At 36.1% G+C, this 18,084-nt stretch overlaps 1 long non-coding RNA gene across 13 annotated transcripts in view; it reads right to left on the bottom strand.

Moving 5' to 3' along the window:
• The window catches only part of LOC109504792 (uncharacterized), a 46,121-nt gene extending 28,826 nt beyond the window's left edge, over positions 1 to 17,295 (bottom strand). For 3 of the 13 annotated variants that reach the window (XR_012143138.1, XR_012143133.1, XR_012143144.1), the window contains exons 1-2: positions 16,562 to 17,290; positions 16,203 to 16,377 (exon numbers count right to left, since the gene is read on the bottom strand). This is a non-coding gene — a long non-coding RNA (uncharacterized lncRNA). Of the gene's footprint in view, positions 1 to 16,202; positions 16,378 to 16,561 lie in introns of all 13 variants that reach the window. The other 10 variants (XR_012143118.1, XR_012143123.1, XR_012143145.1 and 7 more) reach the window with 10 other exon arrangements.
• Between the last annotated feature and the right edge of the window lie 789 nt (positions 17,296 to 18,084).

The raw sequence follows: 18,084 nt of genomic DNA, 5'->3' as shown, positions 1-18,084 counted from the left end.
AAAGCTCTAATGCCTTGTCCATATGCATTTTTTTTCTCTCTCATGCAATAGATGATAAAAACTCTAGATATACGAAGAATCAAATATGAAGATCTTATAATTTATACCCTAGGTATTGTTTCTGTCACAACACACGATCTCACCCAAAAAGACTAGCTAGAAGGTATTTTTTGGATTTCTTAGTCCTATATAAGTATCCAAGATCTCTCTAACGAATAACTAATATCGAATTAAATGCACGCCTACACAAATCCTCACATATTCTCCTTGTTTAAGCCTTGACATCCTCATTAGACTCAGGATCCAAATCCATTCAAATCTAATCATACATACCACAATCAGCTAATGATCACTCTAAATAAACTCGTACTCTGGTATCCCCTAGTCCATATGGGTCATGGGCTGGATTTATTCTAATACCATTTGTAATAGTTCAGGATCTCATCTAAAAAGATTAGTTGGCAAGTAATACTTGAGTTTTCTAGTCTTGGATAAGTATCCAAGACATGATATTCTATACCAGTCTGAACTGATCGGTACATCCCGTACCATACCAACAGAGAACTAGTTTGATTCAGACTGATTTTTTGAAAAATGGTCTGCACCGGATCGAACCGATCGGTTCGACACGGTATTGGTTCGAACCATCCGATATCAAGCAGTTTGGTTTGGTATGATGCGGTAGGGAACTGATTCGGTCTGGTTCGGCTTGATTTTTTTTTGACCATTGGATGAGATTTTTTTGAATTTTTTATTGTCAGTATGGTCCGATACGGTATGGTACCATACCGACCGACAACCGACATGGGATTCTGGTACCGAGTCTACGAACTTTGATCCAAGATCTTCCTCGTGATAATCAATGTTGGACTAAAACATGCTTGTATGGTTTCTCACAGTTTCATACAAATATATTAGCATGGTTGCTAGGTATTTTGCCATTCAATTAGAATATCTTGATGCAAAAGGGTAATTCCCTAGGGCCAATTAAATTATTCATTGACAAGATTTTGCATTCCGACGGGACGAGGGGCATTCTAGACTCCCATCCCATTCTTGTGAGATGCAAAAGGGCAATTCCCTAGGTCCAATTAAATTATTCATTGACAAGATTTTGCATTCCGACGAGATGAGGGGCATTCTGGACTCCCATCCCATTCTTGTGAGAAAACAAGAACAGGACAGGTTCGGAACTCCAAAACACATCCAAATGGAGAGAGAAGAAGAAAGAGGAAAGAAGGAAAGAAAGCAAAGATAAAGAAAAGAAAAGAAAAGAAATAAAAGGAGAGAAGAAAAATGAAAATAGAAAAGACGAACAAAAAGAAAAAAAAAAAGAAAGGAAGAAAAGAGAAGATAGAGGAAAAGAAAAAAAGAATCAAAAAAAAAAAAGAAAGAAAGAAGAAGAGAAAGATGGGGGATATCTATCGACTGCTGTCAGGATGAGACAGGATAGCAAGACGTCCCATTCGATAGAGAAACTGAGACACCTTCATCTCCTGGGATTTAAAATCTTATTCATTGGCATATAAAGAATCTTATTAAATAAGATTCTGGAATAGAAAAAATATCAAATAACCAAAAGAGAAGTCTTATGATTTCTAACTATCATAGAACTAAAAAGATAAACCACACTTTGAAGTTATGGGAAGGGTTATAAAACAAAAGTTATAGAAAACAATAGCAATCTTAGAGGACATGTATACCTTTTCTCGGCCTTTTGGCTAAGATCAAGTGAATCTTGGAGGCTAATTTGGTTCTCAGCCAAGATAGTCAACAATGACACTCATCTTCTAACTTGAAAAATTATTGGTACTTTGTAGGATTCAATGACGAAGAATAACTTTGACAACTATGGGGAATAAAACTTTAGGAAATAGAAGCATTGAGAGAGAAACCAAGGAAGTTCAGAAATAGACAAAATTACAGCAAAATATTGCCGCACTCTATAAGGGATGAGGTTTTCATAATAATATATTTTGTTTCTCGTAGAATAGTATGAGATGCCATGATGAAGACTTGACCCTTGATATATTCTATTTTCCTCTATAGCTCTCACAAGAATAGCAAATACAATTATATTGAACAGGAAGCATAGCACACCCATCTAAATATGACTTATGTTATTGGTCTGGGGCAAATATTGAAAACACCCAACCCCACCACACCCCCTCCCCCCCCAAAAAAAAACCCAAAAAAAAAGGAAAAAACAAAAAAAAAGAGAGATGGAGGAAAAAAAGGAAGAAAAACATAAAAGAACACATATACAAGCAATTTATATTAAATTCTAGACCTATAAAAGAACTCCAAATTTTTTTTTTTTTAAAAAAAAAACTTAATTCCAGCAAAGCAGCTTGGGACTGAATTAGTCCCTGTTTATTATTAAATTTAAAGAGCTCCTATATCAATTCCTTACCAAATTGTGGGGATCTTGGTTCTCATTAGACCTTTATTTTTATTAATTTTTAGAGTTTCTACTACAACTTCCTACCAATTGGAGAGATCTGAGTTCTCATAAGAAAACTTGGATGTACCGATCAAACACTTATAAATTTAGTTTCTTTGATATTCCATGCACTTTTCCTGACGAGCGCCCAAATAACTTAACAAGGAGTCAAGAGTGCAGACTTCTTGAAGTTGCATCCTCCATGTCTAGGATGCCCCAAAACTACATTTGATGACTTCTTAGAAAGTTGATCCATGCTCCATAAAGAATCACTTGAATATTGAATGCCATCAAGCCAATAGAACACATTAGAAATTAGACAAATTCTGTGTTCCACTATGTCCAATAAAAAGTTATGATTCGGAACGGAATGAGGATAATATATTGATAAAAATGTTAGACTATAAAAAGGCTACCAAATCTCATTTAAGTTGGGGCAGCTTGTTTCTCCGGTTTCATACCTTGGGCCTTTATGTTCATAGCAATGTTATGCTCGTTTCTGGTACTCTGAAAAAACAAATCTTGATCGAATCCACCAAGTCGTTGGTGGGTAACACCAATTAGATAATGTCGCATGTTATATGCTGCAAACATGAGAGCAAGGCATTCTTTTTAAATTGGTTATACCGGTATTCTACGACAATAAGTTAGGGCAGTCGGTAGCCCATGGATGATCAAAGCCCAAAAAGAAAGGCGCCCACAGGCTGATGATGCTTTCAAGCCATACTTTCTTCCTTCTCGAGGAGCTAGAACAGTAGCAGAACAATCGAGAGGTGAGGGCATTAAAATCAACTTCAAGAATTTGATGGGCATTGATATCTATGGCTTACACTTTTGAGAAGATCTACAAGGGCAGCATAACTAAGATGTTCCATCACCTGATCACCTCTTGCTAGCTTCAGTTGGATCTCAAAGTTTCTAGTGGATTTGCTACATGTGATCAACTAAAGCTATTACATCCTTGCTTAACCTAACATTAGCTGGTAACAAACTTGGTTTCCACATATTGCAGCTTGTGACCATAAGCAAACCCGAAGGGAATCTTTTTGATGTTTCTATTACACAATTGCTGTAAGCAAACTCAACACACAACATAACCATTTTGCATGACTTTGCATGATCTTCCACAATACATAGCCACAAGGTTCTCCAAGCTGATCTTGGTGAGTTCAATATGAAATCAGTTTGGGAGTGTAGGAATTTGGTGTTGATTTTCTTCCACAAATTTTACCAACTATGACTGATGAACTGGACACCTAGTCTAATACAAAGGTTGGTGAAACCCCATGCAAATCTTCATGAAGATATTTTGGAACTTGTACAGCATGATTTATCTTTTTAAGTCAAACCCCTTTGTATCCAGACCAAGGATCAAATCCGTATTGACGTCCTTCCAAGGAGAAGAAGGAGCTGGAAACGGGATTTAGAGACCAACATTTTGAGGCTATCCCTTGGCATATAGACACATCCTACATCTTTGAATTAGCTCCCTATTCCACTTATCTTCTATGTTCCAAATTTCTAGATACTAGGTTTTGGTTATCGACATGTCCTGGCCAAAATTATTTATTTTACATTAATATGGAGATCACTTTCTATATTGGCCATTAGATCAATTTCCATTTTTGTTCAGGGCAATATTCACTTTCCAAGGCATCCTTTGAATTGTCATATAGATGAGTATAAGATAAGTTATATTTTTTTCTTCATTTTCTGCATATAACCCCTCATTATTTTTATTTGCAGATTATACCTCTCATTCTAATATTTGGAAATTAACATGTACGTTATTGCACCAAGTCCACAATGCCTCCCCAAATCAACATATGGTTGATAAACATGGAATATTATTTAAAACATTATCATACAACCACAAACTTTGAAAAAAGTGTATACCTGAATCATTCATTTTCTATCATACCAAAAATACCCATGCAAGGCATCTATTGGAACCCAATTTTAATCCTTGTCAAACAAACAAAACCAAGCTTCTCACCACCTCATAGGAATTGACTAATCAAAAGCATCCTGAATTAGCATAAAAATGAAACTCCCTTCTTTATCCCTCTAGCATTATCATTTTCTTTTATATGGTTTACTTCTGATATCTTTCTTAATTTTGATCATTCTTACTTCCCAACAATAGTTCAAAGGGAAGCTACTTGCAACATCATCGCCTTAATTTAAGAGTATGAATATTGGCATTATCAACACTAAACCTAGGCGATTCACTACCACCAACCAATGCAAGCAAAGTTCGCCGTCTCAGTATCGGACCCCGTACCGGTACTATTCTATTATAATGTCGGTATGCAGTTTCGTATAGTACGAGATGGTGTACTGAATGTTGGTATGGTACAAGCCACTATATTGGCATGAGACCGATATAGTATGGTATGGAGTATACTGGATGGTTCGACCCAATATACCATTCCATGAATGCAAGCCTCCATACAAGCTGCTTAAATTCTTTTTTACCAAAAACAAGTTGATTCCTCTGTGTTCACAATGGTGGTGTTATAGGAAGATTGATGTTTTGCGAATACTTATTAGACTCATTGACCAAATTTGATGGGCACAAACTCAATAGGGCTTCTTATAGGATACCCCTACCAACCCTCCTCTAGTGATGGTTGGCAACCTAATATATGCCAATGTAATCATCGACAGCCTAAATACAACTCTTGGATGGGGATAAAGATTGAAGAAGCAAATCACAAACATCTTATCACCAATGCAACTTTCCAACAATGGTGGGAAACATAGGGTATGAATAGCTTAAGAGAAGAAATGGAGGGTGGTTAGGAATATTAATACATCATAGAGACATTATTCTTTTCATAATGTTGGTGTAGTTAACCATACTTAGCAATTAAGCCCAATTAGATAATACTAAATGGTATGGAGTGCCAGGGAATTAATAGAATAATATAAAGGTCAATTTGTGAATATGAAGATAAAGGTCTATATTTACAAAGAACTCTTTTTTTTTATTTCCATTGGTGTTTAATTTCCCACATCCACTTGAGTCACCACATGTTGATAACATGATAACTTGAGCGATTATAAACGTGCAACTCCATAAATCATGGAATACCAAACAAATCTAAAGGATCAAAATTAAAGGATTTGAAAAAAGCCAAGGGCTCAAAACATATCACTTGAACATTAAGGGCTGATAAGACATTGACTAGTGGCTAGCTTCTATAATAATTCATTCAAATAGATTGCACACCCTTTCCTTTTATTCATACAAATAGATAGGAGGCTACTGCCACAACTTTCTTTAATTAGCGACCTTTCTCTTCTCTGTTTCTTTCTCTATCTTATTATAACTTTATCATGAATTCTTTTAGAATTCCTAGTTTATTAAGGAGCCTTATAAAGCAATACATAGAGCCACACAACTAAGGAAAAGAGTTATGTGAAGAACCATTGAGAGCAGAAAATGTAGTCGATCCCCACCACAAGAAAAAACAAAGCTCCTTTCTTGACCTTATTTTACCTTCTCGATCTAATACTCTTTGGATCTAAAGAAATGATATATTAGAATATCTCGTCTCTCTCTATCCACAATGTGCGAAAGACTATGCAAGCACCCCTCTAATGACATATGCTTCCATACAATTAATTTTTAATGCTTACTTTGTGTTTTTTTACAATAATTGTCCACACGTTTTTATCACATTTGAGCCTTCAAATGTCAATTATAACCCACTTTCTTTAACTTTTAGGTGATCTTATGTACTTTCATGCATAATCCTATCTCCATTGGAAAATATATTGATTAATTTTATGCCCCAATTTAGGATATTTTTGTTTGCTAACAATGGACTATTATGCAACAAAATAGACTTGCTTAGCCTGTGTATTACTATTAAATTTTCTTAACTAAATATCAAAATGACTATTCTAACTTGCACAGGGACAAACTGTTTGACTTGAAATTTTAGTGATGTTTATGCTCACTTGAAAATATATGACCAATTTGACTTCAATCTATTATCAAGATTTGAGCAATACAATTATGTATACTATGCATGTATAATTCATACCTCAATCATGTTGATCGAGTTAAAGTTTTTGTCTTCTTAACCCAAAAGTAACAAAAAATCAAGATAATAAAAAAATCATCTTGTTGTATGTAAGCTCATTGCATTTTTTTTTCTTTAGATAATTTACTTTTGAGATATAATGAAATGAAAAAAAAAAAGACATAAAAATGGCTTGGAGGCCCCCCATCACAATAAGCTCTCATAGGGAGCAAGTTTTAATCTTCTTTGTGCGAGTGTAAAAGCACCCATGCTACATTAAGTCACTAGAGTTTCCAAAAGAGCAAAGTATGAATCGTTACATGTTCCTAGTTGATTCCTCGTGCTACATTTTGCATTCTTTTCCTTCCAAATTGGCCCAAGGGATTGACCTATGTTGGATTTTAAACTTCAACAAGCCATTTGTAGGAATTTAAAGCAGTAGGCTCAGCTCGAGATGTTTAAGCGAATCTAGTAGAAAAAGGTGATGCTTATATTTCAAAATTGAAATATAAATTGCACGATGTCAACTGATCATCCATCCTTTTTGACATGATATATTGCTAGCATGTAGCTTCTCGTTGATAGCTAGATGAGCAAACATCTTGTCTTTCTCCAATATTATACCCTTTCACATACTCGAAGTCACTAGATTTAAAGACTCCTGGCTTAAACAATTGTAGAAAGATCATAAGGAGTGGACCCTTAATGAGTTCCATCACCATCACACAATGATCTTGAAAAGTAATAGTTCGAGTAAGATTCACCATCTTAATATCGGACTGTATGTTAGTACCATCCTATTACAATATCAATATGCAATTTGGTATAGTACGAGACAATATATCGAATGTCGGTATGGTATGAGACAATGTATCGGTATGAGATTAGTATAGAACATGGAATGCTATACCACTCCATATTGCTTGGTACAGGGCATATTGTATCATATCGATCTCGTATCAGTACATCATCTTAGAGCATATCGATACTATCGTATTGTACCGAATCATGTACCGACATTACAATAGAATTTTATAGGTATAGGGTATGGTACTGAGACGACGAACCTTGGTATCGAACAATACTCCCCATATTGGGTGATATAGGATGATATGGCAAACCATGGGCCTAAGTCAATATAAATAATTTCACTAATAGCTTTAATATGGCCAAGATTAGAATTCTCAAATTTCAAACATGGGATGTTAGCCATCTAATAAACTAAAACCATTTTTTGTTACCATTACTCATAGCAAAATTGCTACAAATCCAAAATGGACCAAGACTTCCCAACATCCCTTGCCATATTGGAGATGCTCTAGATCATCTTTTGCTCAGAAAAGCATCACATCTTATTTTGCTACAGCATCACATCTTATTGTGTTGTAGCAAGCTCTCATGATTTATGTGCTCCAAAGAGAATTAGATTCCATTTATGTCAATCCTCACTTGGCCAGAAATGCTTGCTTGAAGTCCTTTTAAGGCACCTAGACCATCCTATCTGGCCAAGCAAAGAAAGATGAAAAGTGAATAAGCAAGAAGATTTTTCCAACTTCATTCAAATCTCAATAGCACTTAAAAAGAAATTGCAAAGATGAAAAATTAATAAGTGGAAAGACCAAAATCATATTGGTTATTGAGCCTACCTTCAAAAAGTAACATGCTTCCTTTTTAACCAACCTTCTATCAAAATTCCCCAATAATATGATGCAATTGCTTTACCAAAATCTTCAAGCTAAGAATGCTAATCCAAGATACCTAATCAAAAGATGCATTAGATTACAATGTAGCATTTTAGAATGAAACTAACCTAGGGCTCCAATGAAGAAAAAATTATCAAGCTCTTTTTGAAGTTGATTTTTAAACTTCAAAAGAATCTAAAATTAGTGCTTAACTATTTACACACCCATTCAACCCATCCAACCTGTCACCTACCAACTTTTCTAGGTCAGATTAGCTTAAACCAGAATATTTGAAATAAATTATTTGACCTAATGACTTGGACAATTCAACCATCCGAATTGTCAAGTCAAACTGAGTATGACTCATTGAGATCAATGGAGAAATTTTTCTTCCTTCCATCAATTACAGGAGATATGGTCGAGTAGGATATCATTATAGGTTGCTGGACCATCTCATGCTAGTGGAGGTGGAAAAGCCAATGTAAGGAAAAAAAGATGGATGTCATTGGAATGGAGGAATGGCTAATATTGGAGACAGATGGGGCTCTCAAATCTTATAGGAAGAAAACCATAACAATTGGATCTTGTAATGTATTGAACCATGAATTTAACAAGGATTAAATCTGAGGCTACTAGATCTCACAAGGATTAAAGCAAGGATGCTAGATCCCATGAGAATGATAATGATAGCAAAAAGCCAACCGAAACTCATAGAGGAGGAGGCATAAGTGGTGGGATCTCAAGGGAGGATAATCAGATCTTATGGGGATCGAACGAGGGGTTGTCTAATCTCATGGGTTGGAGCCATGAGTGACCAAATTGTCGTGGGGATAGTGGTGGCACTGTTGGATGGAGGGAGAGGGAGGCCTAAAAGGGAGCGAGAGGAGGCCAAAGGATGCTACAAGGTAAAGCCTAGAGTAGGATGGATGGATTCATGATTCGGAGAGGAGAAATGTGGATATTTAAGGTACCGGTTAACTTGCAATTAATCCATGGTTAAACTAAAAAACTGTGACCTAGGGACCATAAAGATTCAAACCAAGTCACCAGATTTAAAACACTGCTTAGAAATTTAAAAAGTGATGTCCAAAGCTCATTGTATCCAATACACCTTGCATAACAAGAAAGTGTTATTCCTCCCAGCACCCAATGTTAGTATCTAATCAAGAAAATCGGAAACCAAATTGAAAAAGAAGATAGGTTTCCCATTTCAAAACTCTCCTACAATATCTATCTCCTAATTCTCTATTTAAAAGGATAGCCAATTCATAAGTAGCAACTACAATGAGTATTCCATTCTTTCATTTGCAGTTGAATCCTTTTTTTAAGTTTCAATAAGTATCTTATTCAACAAATCCTAGTAAAGCCTTCTGATAGATTCTCTCAAAGTCTAGTTTACACTGTACACCCTTTATATTATGATTCCTACAATAATTGACCATCTCATGTGCATATATAAAGTTGTCTAGACTGTACCTATTTTTAATGTTTCAACGAACACTAGTTGTGATGTATCATCCAAGATGGGAATGAAGTAGGCCAATCCATTGGTCAAAGTCTTGAAAATTATTTGACACTATAATAAAATGTAACATCATCTTTTGAAACAAGGTCAACATGAGAGTAGTTTAATCTATCTAGATCAGCAACTCCACTTTAGAGCTCCTTAAATAGCTAGAACAAATTGTTTCCAATGATAATCCAAAATGAATGAAAAAAAGAGTAAGAGGGGAACCATTTCAGATTAACACCTATCCAACATCTTAAGCCCAAGGCAACCCTCTAATTGCTTCTTCGAGAATATCCATGTTGCAAACATGGTGCAAGTTCTCGTGGACATAAGCCAAAGACTAGTTTTCATTGTTTCCCATGAGAGCTTGCTTGGAAGCTTATATGACTTATCAATGACTATTATATATGAAAAAAAGATAGATTAATAGTAACTTGCAAGATGGAAGAGTTTTTTAATTCACTATATCCTATTCTCTAAGGATGAGAAAAATAATCATTTTATTAATATCTTTTACCTGTATTCTTAGAATTGGATTCACTAATAGCCTCTTGCACTCAATCAAAATTTTTTTATGCAAAACCATCTCTTAGCAACTCTTCTCCATGTCATAGATTATCTCAAGTTAATCAAACATCCAAAAAATCTCTAAAAGGCACTTTTGACATACATGTTTTTAGGAAAAATAGTTAAATGATGTTATTTAAAGCTTATATATGAGAAATATAATGGCAACGTGATGCAAGACAATTTAGAGGATGGCTTCCTCATACTTTGGTAGGTCTAGAAGTTTAGAAATTTTAGGATTTTTTTCTCTTTTGGTTCTAACTATCTAAAGTAAGGTTGGCTACATAAGTACCAGAACCCATACTAATAGGCCAACGATATAGTAAACTATGTCATATCATGCCACGTTGTTCTAGCATGTATCGATAAAAGAAGATTAAAGAGGGAGGGGGAGAGGGAGAAGGAGACAGAGAGGGGGAGGGAGAAGGGAGAGGGAGAGGGAGAGGGAGAGGGTTGGGAGTGGGGAAGGGGGGAGAAAGAAGCTAAGAGAGACAGGGCTGGAAGCCCTCATTCGCGATAAGGATCCCCTATTTCAAACAAATCAATTCTTTTATTTTGTCAATTTAAATTGAAGTTAGCAATTCTTCCATCTCTCTTAGCCTCTCTCTCCCCTCCCTCTCCCTCTCTCCTCTCTCCTCTCTCTTTTCCTCTCTTTCCTTTTTTTTTTCCTTCTCTCGCCAGATTTCTCAGACTAAAGTGTGGAACTATGCCAATACGCCCCCGATACAGTTTGGTATGCACTAAACTAGACAGTTTGGGATGGTACCACCTTTCTTGGCCAAAGGAAGATTTTGTATATTAAAGGATATATACCAATTTTCTATGTTTGCCCCTTAGTTTTAGAGAACAAAGTGAGATTTTAAGAATAGGTTCTTAGGTTTCTATGGTTAAAGCTAACAATTAATATTGACCTAAGATCAACTTTCAGGCAACACTAGAGATTTTTGCAACCCAAAAAGAGGGGATTCAAATGAAGAAAGAAGAGAAGTAAAGGAAATAGATAGGGAAGAGAGTATAAGGAAGAAGAAACTAGAGAGAAAGGATAGAGAGAGGGAAACAAAAAGGGGATAGTGGTAAAGAGAGAGAGAGCACTTTTTTCTTAGGAATACAAATACATAAAATACCACTTATGACCTTTTCTCTATCCTATATATAGAGAGCCACCTGGACTTGAAGCTTAACCAATGAAATAAAATTAAAAAGAAACTTGGCTTGCCAACTTAGAACCCAAGTTACTCAAGGGCCAGGACCGCCAGGTTACCTATATTCATACAAACATGTAACTCAAGATCAGACAACTTGTAGGTTAAGTAACTTAAAGACCAAGTTATCTAATATAATAACTCCAAAGAGTAATACGACATTATTTTATGATCAAATCAGGACCATTTATAATTTAAGGGCTGTGATTGATTCCATTAATGCTTCAAATACTTGTATGAGGACTTGAACCATCATAATAAAAATTGTACCTCATGATCCTAGTCCGTGATTTCACATTGTGCCACCATCAACATTCGAATCCTGACCTCTCTTACTAGCAAGCCCTCACAAGAGGTATGTCAACAACTAGACCCTATGGGGAAAGTGCTTAGTTTCTTAAAAAGATAAAACGAAAGTTGTAAGCCATAGAACTATTTTAATACTATAACATGTCACTAACTTTCATGATTGATTTCATTTCTCCCAGTTTTGATACATTTCTTCACTCTAAGACTTTTTAGTAGTGCCTTTATTGATGATCATCAATTAAGCCAATACATCGACTTATCTAAAGGAATAACAAACCAAAACCTACAAACCATCACAATTCACCATATTTTCTTCTACTATCTACAAAAATTGAATGCACTACTCACTACTCCAGCCATTTCTTTTTGTACATTCAGTAGTTTTGCTTTATGCACAATTAGTGTGCCTTCAAGATCCCAAATTGCTCCTTTAGTAGTTTGACTCCAAAGAATTATTGCTATCCCCCTTGCTCACAAAAGCCGCCATCTTGTGTTTGCATATCTATTAACTCTGATTCTTCCAACCACTTTCAAGATATGTTTGGAAGTAGAATATGTTAACCAAGAGTAAATGATTTAACTTACTTCTACTTCTCTTTAATCTGGAATAAATTACTAATTTATTTTTTGTTTTTGAGGGGTAAATGGGTTTAGAAGGCAAAAGGTTGTGTAGCAATTTATTAGAAATACCCATTTTGCCTTCTGAAAAGTGATTTAACCCAAGTATTCCAATGAGTGTTTGGTTGAAAAGGGGTGGAATAACTAAGTTAAATGGCTTTTACTCCCTCTTGTTACATTTCCAATGCAACCTTATACTATGCATTCAACCCAACATACTTCTTTTCAAGATTTCATATGTATAGAGTGAAAAACACTCATGTTCAACTACTATCCAAAATATACCCACCAAGCATGTCTCCTTCATATTCCTTTAATTTATAAATATATGATACTACCATTACCTAACATTGCAATTCTACAACTATAAAAGACGATCAAGGAAATAATGTTCTAATAATATAGCTTTTTTTTAATAAAAGAAATTAAAGACAATACACAAGGGAAAAATCTATTTAAATGGTCAAACTTTCTCTTAGAAATAATTTGTATAAACCTCAAAAGTAATTCAGTTATTCTTTCTAAAAAGAAAATAATACAATTATCACTGCACCACCATTCTTGAACTTCGCTTCCTGCTTTTTAACTTGGGTACTTTGCATTACATAGTTGCACGCCACAACAAATTCAAGTATCACATATCCCATGTGCCTTCTAATTCCCAGATCTGATCACTCATGAGCTTCTAGAGTACATGACAATCTACCGTAGTAATAATTTGTCCCATCATGATAGTCTTAAATTATATGACCCCTAACTCTTGTAATGTTTCTTACACTTCTAGAAACATTAATTCCCTACCATTAGATTCCACCATCACATGCTTAGATGACTTTTTAACTCTCACAGCATTCTTTACAGTTTTTAGTAAACACTGCATGACAGTAGCTTATTTTGAGTCAAACTATCTCCAAAATTAACTTTACACTCGCTATGTACTATTTATTGGACCCCACCATCTCTGGAAGTCATTGCAAGCTTGTTCCAAAAAATAAAAGATGAATTACACTATGTCATTCACCACTAGAGATTCAGTGCTTTCATCTTCTAGCTCATTGTTCGTTCCATCTCTCTCTTAGTCTCCATGTGTCATGCTCATCCCACGTCCTTCGCTATACCATTCAATTATCTTATAATCTTTCCTCCAGTATTTCTTGCATTAGGGAATCTTCCGCAGGACACACTTGTGATGAATAAAATGCATGCATTGATTCCTTCCTTAGAATTCAATAGTTTTGAACTAAGACCACTTTTGGGATAATTTGTTTGAAATTATACATATTAATCTATGTAATCGATGTTGATGATGTCAAGTATGAACAAGATGATGATGAATATAAACTAGATTCGAAAAACCATTGCTTATTGCTGTTTTCTATCATTCATATAGACATTTAAATTCTAACTTCAACCATCAACGTAGTCAAGATTTTATTCCTTTATGACAGGTATGCGGGTAGCAAATTGGCAATCAGAAGCCACTGTATGAAATTTCTAAATCTTTTCTGTGTCCACTAAAAGAAGCTTATGAATCTGCAACAACATTTAGAAATTTTGAGAAGAAGTATTATATCCAAGGGACTTGATCTTGAAGAGCAATCATCTCGTGACTTGCTGCTTGGTGCTGGCAAGTTACACAAGTCACATGCATCTAGACGTATGAAGGTCTCAATAATATTTCTTAATGCTTGTACGCCATGTTTGGCTTGGAGAGTTGTCTTGGAAAGTTAAGGGCATGAACTTTAGGGAGGACTTCAAAAAATTAAATAACTAAAAATTGGAAATTGTAAAATCGAATGACAACCAATAAAAAGACAAACATCCACTCAAAATAGCAAACTTTTGTCAATAGTACTTATCCATATAGGTTTTCTGCGGACCTAAGATTAAATACTTGCATCAACAAATATTGTAAGCACATGAATCACGAAAACTGCCTCCTTAAGAAGGACTAAGTTTTGCAGAACTTCCAGAAAATTACATGATAGATTTGTGCAATCAGACAGCTATCCTTGAACAGCAGACTAGATGAGGAAATTAACAGAAACTTTTAAATTTGATACCAAGGCGGAAAAACTAAATGAAGAATAAGGACGAAAATCGAAGTCATTTCCAGTGAAATTCTGCAGAATATGACAATGCTACCACGGGATTATTATGGACAAACTCAAATGTAAGCATTTACATGAGAATAATGATGTAATTACGTGAATCAAAGCATGAATATAGCTCGTTATGAATTATTTCAAAAAATGTGTGCCCTGAAATCCAATTGAATGAAGGAATATAAAATTGTAAAAGAGCTTACGTCTAAGAATATATAATATAAATTATTTTGTAACTACAACTAAACATTTTGCTGCCGACCGGGTTATGCTATCTCCCTTATGTTCACTTAGTTGACCTTAAGAGCACAACTGTTGATTACACTGCCTCTTGGGCAGAACAGGAACTTTCTTGGTATCATGAACGAAACAGAACCATCCATAGATGGGAATTGGCCTCCATCGATCCTCCATTTTGTAAACACCTAAGCAACCCTTGGCAAGTCTACGGTTGGCTTAAAATTGTAGAATCCATTTCTTTTAAGAAAGCATAAGCAATAGATAAACAGCTAACATATTTGATGTGTTTCCATTACATGAGTAAGCAAAATCCCTAGACAGGTAGTTTAACATTCCAAATACCCCTTGTTTTTCACTTTTTACCTAACTCAAGAAAGCAACGTATAAATGTCATAGCACAACCATTTGCTCGAGTTACATGGAACGTTTACATAAAGGTTAGCATTGCTGGAATAAGATGATTTTTTGGCCATGAACTTTTAGAGTATCTTGAACTAAATGAGTAGCTTAAGTTATCATCCATAGTTATAAACAGTTGCCAGTCCAGTAAGTGGCAAAGTATGAAAATAATTAGCTCAATAAGTTGTAAACAAATATCAATATATTCCCTAACAATTATGCTGTTAACTGTCTAACGAATCCATTTACAGACCTAACTAGCTCCCACCACTGCAACCTTCTAGGCACACAAGATGCTACCAGGAGCTCATCTTACAATCTGTCATAGCGAGCGGCTGGGTTATCAACAGTTTCAATTGCCAGCCAGTGTTTTATTCGCCAAAGAAGTGGCACGATATTCAGGAAAGGTGACTTAAGGAAAATGGCAACAATTCACCAGCACACTTACAAGTCAACAATCTACAGGATCCCCATCCCTAAAGGATTTTTCCCCCAATTAAAGTTGGGAAAGAAAGCCCTAATACGACTCAAAACATATGAAATCAAGAAACACCACTGCAGTGAAGATTGCTACGGACATGAAAAATAAAGACTGTACTAACTTTTACCCGCAAGATTCAGTTGCCATCATCTTCAAAAATTCAAAGCAATAAGATAAATAATTTTCATACAGCAAAAGATAATGACACAAATTCTTACGGCTGTTCTACTGAAATCATAAAGACATGCTAGTACCAAACTGCCTGAGGAATTAAAAATGGAACTATCAGTTTGGAAGAAACCACACTTACTAGCATGTCATGAATATAACACACTACCAAAAAAAAAAAAAAAAAAACATGAACTTATCTTAAGCGATCATGTTAATTTCTTGCTTTGTCCCCAAATACAAAAGATTCATCAAGAAAAGGTAGCAGCGAGACGACCTAATAGTTCACAAAACTAAGTCATTCCTAAAATTCCGAAATACTCCACCTCCAACTCGGAGGAAAGCAACTAGAAATGAACAAGAATTTGACTTAACCAAAAGGATGAATTGCAGCATAGATTAGAGCAAACACCTTAAGCGAGGATAGGATAGTTGGAAAGCTACCTTCTTGGGAGCAGCATATTAAGGAGTCGAGGAGATGCTTTGTGGGGAGAACTGAGCTGACAACGAGAAATAGCACGCTAGTACATAGCCATGGCACCTTGCATGACAGCGGACCGGCGTGCTCTCTCTCGTTGTCAGCCAACCACGCCGGCCAAAGCACCAACCCGCCCGTCACCTGCCAAACTCAAACAAGGGGAAATTTTTTTTTTAAAAAAAAAAAGAAATAAAACCCAACAAGTAAGGAACAGAAAGAGATAAAGAATATCCTTTGGCTCTTTCAATATCACATCAAAACAATCTTAATATCAAAAAAAAATCTTTAAATCAACAGCAAAAAAGAGATTGAGATGGAAACAAACCTTTTCTATTCAAGCAACCATATCTTTACGTCCTTCCCTCTCAGATCCTCCCGAAGACGATTCAACCACTCCAGCGCAGATCAAGATGGGGCAAAGAAAAGCAAACAAAGGAGATGAAGATTTGATGTTTAAAATGTAACAAGGCTGGCCGAATAATTAAAGAAAAAAACAAAGAAAAGCAAAAGAAGAGTTACGAAGATCGAAATCCAGATGAAATATGCGAAAACACCAGACGAAATTTCTAGAACCGGAAATCTATAAAAAGAGATTGGAACGAGCGCTCTTACTCCCAGAGCCCGAAGATCTTAAGAAAAAACAACCGGTGACTCCTTAAAACGAAATCGTTTCACTCGGGAGATCAAGAAAATAGACAGCGAAAGCCAAGAAAAATCGAACAAAATCCACCATCTTTTCATAGAAATCTTCGAAACTACTTTTCAGATCCGTTCGGTATGAACTCAAAAAAAAAAAAAGAGGAGGGAGGGAGCGAGAAAGAGGAGGAGGAGGAAGAGGAGGAAGGGAAAGAGCGAGAATCCCTTGAATCCCTCGTCCGGCTTAAGAGAAAGGATGAGAAGGTGGAGGGAGACGGTAAAACTTTTCTTTTGCTATTTTTGGCAAGCAATGCCCAGGTTTAACCACAGTAAGAGAGACCGGAGGGGACTTCCAGATTAATTAACTCCACCCAGCCGTTTTCACCACTGGTCGCTGGTACACTCCCCGTATCATCCTCCCTTCCGTTTCTCGAGAACACATTCGAAACCCAAACCCAACGAGTCCAGGCGACACCCAGCTCAACCATCAGCCGCTAACCCGATGGTCCCACCCTTACATATTTTTAAGCACGTTCGTCGTAAGCAGTGGGCAAAAGTCGGTGGACGTAATAAAAGCCACTGCTCTTTCTACCTTCTACCGTATATAGGAATGGAGTGGTAACGTGTCGACAACTGTGGACGAGCAGCGGACAAGGACTTTTGTGAACTCGAAACGTGTCCCCTTCCGTAAAATTGGAAAGTCCGAATTGCCACTGGTCGAGTGGTACAATTACGAGACTGGCACCTAAACACGCGTGGGAAAAATCCCTCGCTTTTCGGTGACCCGACGTTGTCCTCTTAGTGCCGCAGAGGAAATAATGACCACTTGTGCTTATCCAAATGTTTAGATAAACACACACCGGATATTTTAAACAAATTGTCGGACGTTCTCTGTTGGTGATGAAAAATTGGGTGTATTGGTAAAATTGGGAGGTGCGTTTATTAGTTTACTAGTAGAAGAATCCACGGTCCACAGAGAAATATACGGATCGGATCACGGATTGCTCTCTTTGGCGCGATCGTGTACTGCTGGTGGGGTCCACCTCCTTGGGGTGAGCCATGGAACACGGGTGGGAGAGGTTAAGAAAACATCACTGCCGTACAGATTATTGAACTCGTGATCTGAGCCGTTTGATGCACGGATTACACGATGTGTACCTTTATGATATTAATCAGTACATCAGATAATTGCTTTGTCTTTTCCTTTTTTTT

The sequence above is a fragment of the Elaeis guineensis genome, chromosome 1, assembly GCF_000442705.2.
Source record: "Elaeis guineensis isolate ETL-2024a chromosome 1, EG11, whole genome shotgun sequence".
In the NCBI taxonomy this organism is placed as follows: Eukaryota; Viridiplantae; Streptophyta; class Magnoliopsida; order Arecales; family Arecaceae; genus Elaeis; species Elaeis guineensis.
The sequence above is the reverse complement of the archived record's forward strand: the minus strand, read 5'-3'. Positions and strand labels throughout refer to the sequence as shown.